The sequence below is a fragment of the Phodopus roborovskii genome, unplaced genomic scaffold (genome assembly GCF_943737965.1).
Source record: "Phodopus roborovskii unplaced genomic scaffold, PHOROB, whole genome shotgun sequence".
Lineage (NCBI taxonomy): Eukaryota > Metazoa > Chordata > Mammalia > Rodentia > Cricetidae > Phodopus > Phodopus roborovskii.
In genome coordinates, this window is record NW_026125506.1 from 6110470 (window position 1) to 6115603 (window position 5134).

Below are 5134 nucleotides of genomic sequence, written 5' to 3' on the forward strand. Positions count from 1 at the left end.
TGCCTTACAGCTGGATCTCAAAGAGACATTTCCTCAGCTGAGGCTCATTCTGCTGAGGCGTGTGTCTTCTGGAAAGTATCCTAAAACAATTGTGTTCCTAGTGCCAGTGAATGGTATCCCTGCATTCCTTCATTCCTCCCAGAGGCTGCTCAAAGTGCAGGAATGGTGCTTATCAGACTCTGCAAGGATGGAGCCTGAAGACTCCATCCTTCACAGAGACCAGAAGCCTCTCTGCCTCTGCCCGGAGGCTGGGACCTAAGCAGAGCACCAGACGGACCTCAAGTTTGAAGCAGGGAGTCAGGACTGCTGTGTCCTTCCATTCTCCCATGACAGTTCCCCTCAGAGGCCAAGGCAATAGAGGGCTTGCTGACATCAAAGAGCATCCGGATGCAGGATGCCCAGCTCTCCACGTGGCTGACTGCACTGTGGGTTTTGTGGAAACTCGGTTAATTCACCAGCCTAGAATCTGGGGGCACAAGGCCCCTTGCCAACTACTGATGGGGGATGTCCTTCTGTATGTATGTTTCTCTTTCTGGTTGATGAATACAACACTGTTTGGCCAATAGAGTCAGGAAGATAGATGGGAGACAAGGAGAATTCTGGGAAAGGTAGGCAGAGAGAGACCGCAAAGGGACGCCATGTAGCCGAGGAAGGAGTAACGGATCTGGGCATTCTCCGGTAAGATGAGACCACATGGGAATACTCAGATTAATAGAAATGGGTTAGTAATTAAGAGACAGCTAGACAGTAGGACGCCCTAGCCATTGGTCAACAATTTTATAATTAATATAAATCTCTGTGTGTTCATTTGGGGATGAAGGGGGTTGGAACCTGTCGGGACAAAAAAAAAAAAAACCAAAAACAAAAACAAAAAACCTCTGGCAACAAACTACCTTAGTAAATGTGAAAAACCCTTCTACAAAAGTTTTAGTACTGCCTGAGATACACAGACACCCAGGCTTGATCCACCTCCACAAGCAGGAGGGTAAGTGGCGGTGGACCCCCCCCCCCCATTGGGTTGTGTCCTTTCCTTCCGGTTCTGGCATTTCTGGTATGTCATTGCCCCATACTGGGTGTGTGGCTAGAGCTATGGAAGGACATGGGTTAACCTGCTTATCACTATGGTAACACCACATCCAAGATAAGCAACTTAACAAGAAGAAAGGTTTGTTCAGGCACAGTTTGGGATTCAGTCCATGGACAATTACCTGTGGTCATGGTGGGAAGGTCACTTGCCTAGCATCCCACTGATGGGAGAGGTCATTCTGTATGTTTCTCATACTGGTTAATAATAAAGCACTGTTGGCCAATAGGAAAGGAAGATAGGAGGGACTAGGAGACAAGGAGGAAATAGGAAGTAGGAAGGAGGAGTCAAGATGGAGAGTCTGAAGAAAGCAGTATGCCGCCGGCTCCCCGGTAAGAGAAATACATAGATCAGCAGAAATGGGTTAATAACTAAGGCAGAGCTAGCCAATAAGAAACTAGTAACTGGCCAACAAGATTATATCAAATACAGAGTCTCTGTGTATTATTTGGGGCTGGCATGGCAGCAGGACAAGACCAGGCGGCGGCAGGAGGAAAAACCGTACTCGTTACAAATGGTGGTTTGAGCAAGCCAGGCCCCCTGAAACAGTCGCTGGTGATCCTACATTCAAAACAGCTGGACAAAGCAGCCTCGCAGACTTACAGCCAGGATTTCTGCATCTTCTTAGGATCCCCATGACAGCGCCCCCTATCAGCAGGAAGTAGTTTGGAAAGAACGACGCCCAAATTCCCAAATATTTATAAATGTTTGTTTTCATTTAAATGGACTTGGGTATAAATGGTTAATGATCACAGCCAGTTCTTTTTAAAGGTAAAAAGGGAATTATGGTATAGATATGAATACTTTGTTTTGGAATGGATTTTCATTTATTGATACAATTTAAGCTCAATAAGGTGATATGTATATTTCTCCTCTTGTTTAGGTATTGTGTTTATTGAGCTCAGTTAGAAATGTAATGTATAATGTAGTATAGATTATAGATAGTTACCTATGATAGTTAGAACTTATAGTTAAGTTAGTTAGTATTTCTAGATATACAGACATATATTTGAGATGGATAGGCATTCTTCAAACCTTTCAAAGACCTACAGAATATGGCATCTAAAATGGTTTAGGGTTTTTCTTGACAATGAGACATAATTGTTCCTGGCAACACCACCTGCGTCAGAAAGGAAGATGAAGATGGACATTGAAAAAACTCATTATGGAGTTTACTTCCAATATGGCAAGACTAGCCATTTGGACAAGATACTCCTCTTGTCTGGACTGTTTGACTTTGTGATGTATAAACTGGACATGCAGGACCCACAGGAAAGTGACTTCTGATTCAAGATGGACATTGCTAACAGAGATCCTACTTCATGGAAGAGTCTGCGAGACAGCATGCAGGACACAGACAAAAGTGACTGACAAACTGCCAATACAAGAAGACAGTTTAAAGTTTCCTGCGTTGCTGAAGAGTCTGCCAGACACACTATGGCCTATGGGCTGAAGATGGAAGATTACAAAAGAACTTCGGGTGACCAGGCAGTGAGTTGTCTCTGTCATTTCTAGAGTTTATATACTATCCTTCTGTGGTCTTTAAAGGAGTTAAAGACAGATAGTAATGGTTATAGTTTTCATTAGTTAGGATTAAAGATAAGTTACTTAGACTTTAGACACACAAAGATAGAATAGATGATGAAATATTTTCTTCAAATCTTGCTAAATGTTAATGGACTAAATGTTGTTAACTGTGATTGTTACTTGATAACTGTTGTATAATATATTTTGCTATGTTAAGGTTAAAACCCTTCTTTTTATTTAGACAGAAAAGAGGAGATGATGGGAGAGGTCATTCTGTATGTTTCTCATACTGGTTAATAATAAAGCACTGTTGGCCAATAGGAAAGGAAGATAGGAGGGACTAGGAGACAAGGAGGAAATAGGAAGTAGGAAGGAGGAGTCAAGATGGAGAGTCTGAAGAAAGCAGTATGCCGCCGGCTCCCCGGTAAGAGAAATACATAGATCAGCAGAAATGGGTTAATAACTAAGGCAGAGCTAGCCAATAAGAAACTAGTAACTGGCCAACAAGATTATATCAAATACAGAGTCTCTGTGTATTATTTGGGGCTGGCATGGCAGCAGGACAAGACCAGGCGGCGGCAGGAGGAAAAACCGTACTCGTTACATCCCACAAGCCCTTTTTTTTTTTTTTTTTTTTTTTTTCCAAATCATTTTGCTTATTATGTGAACAGTATTCTGTACTGCATGAATGCCTGCAGAACAGAAGAGGGCACCAGATATTATTAAAAATTGTTATGAGCCACCATGTGGTTGCTCGGAATTGAACTCAGGACCTCTGGAAGAGCAGCCAGTTCTCTTTACCTCTGAGCCATCTCTCCAGCCCCAAGCTCACAATGCCTTTCAAGGACTCTCACAATGACCCTGGGAACCACGTCTTAAAATATTCTACCACCTTGGCTGGAGAAAGGGCTCAGCAGTTGAGAGCATTGGCTGCTCTTCCAGAGGTCCTGACCCATGAGTCCACTTCTAAGGTTTTCCACCCAATCCAATCATGTCTCATCTCTAAGTGCATGTTATGCCCCAATCACGGGATTTGAGGGGCGACCCCCCCCTACTGTGCTTTACAAGGGTTCTAAAGCTTTTCAATATCACCTCAGAACACCCACCCTCTGCCCACAAACCCGTTCCCATGCTCAGTGGGAGGAAAACCTAAAATAAATTCCCATCACTCGGCAAGCCAACCAACCCAACGGCCTCCACGGCTCTCTTTTTGAATCTTTATTACTCAGGAGAACCTATACTTTTAAAATTATTTTTATAAACTGACATTCGCCAGGCAGAACATTTAAGTGGTACCAAGTAATGGTGTTATGGAAAGCCCTCCAGCTGCTTGCCAATTTACCGTAACTTAAAATGGTTTGGGCTCTTTGGAAATGCTGGTGAGATACCAAGGACGAGATTCCAGATCACCAGATGAGAGGTAAAATTCTTAAATGAGATTACCTACTGAAAAGTCAAGAAAAAATAAAAATTAAAGAAAAAAAATGAGAAACAGAAAATACTGTAAAAAGGATTCAGCCCTCTCCAATTCCTTTAAGAAATGGAATCAACCTTATCTATTAACCCCCCCCCACACACACACACACAGCCCCATTTCACTTAAAAAGCCACCCAGTCCTGCACAGGGGCCACACAGGATCTGTAGTTTAACCTGAAGGATCTAGGGCCTTCCATGGACCTACTTACAAGTTTAGAGACAACAATCACAATGGTAGTTGGACAACCATTAAATACTAGCACTCCATGGGAAACACCCCCTGCTTTGGTTATGGCTATGGAAATCTATCTAGAAGCCTGCTAAGAGGAGACGGACACACGGAGACACCCCACAGCAGAGGTTGACACTATGGACGTGTGGGCCCGCTAACACTGGAAGAGAACACCCTGACGCAAACAGCATCAGAACCTGCCTGGGGACGGTTGGATTCGAGGTCTACAGTGCTGGGGTCTATGGAGAGACAAGGACCTTGAGGCATTCTAACAGTCACCAGGCTGAAGGCCAGCCTCCCACTCCTCCAGCCATCTACATACTTCCCCGTTAAACCTCTGCTCCCCACTGAAGGGTCTCTGTCCACAAATAGAGCCCTAGGAGGACAGAACTACCGATTTGTCACTCAGCGTTCTGGGATCTGGAATATTAATCTTCTGAGGCTGTTCCTCAAGTCCCCTTCATGGCTTCTTAGGACACTGGGCAGGCAGTCAAGGTCATGTGTAAGAATGGCCCCAGATGACCTCTGAAGTTACAGAAGGCAAAGGTACCCACATCCTGGTCTTAAATTTACTTCACAAAAGTACAATGCGGCCACCGGGCAAGGTGGAGAGGACACATCTTGCTAGTCTCACTCGGGCCCCACACTACTGGAAAGCCATGGGAACTCAGGCCACTGAGCACACCCATGGAAACCTCTGCTTACCCTGGGCTTTGCTGGCTGCAGTGAGCATGTGACAAAGTAGGATTCACGATGAAGAATCTTCAGCATACCCGTGGCGACAGTGGGGTGGGCAGACAGCAGAGAAGAAACA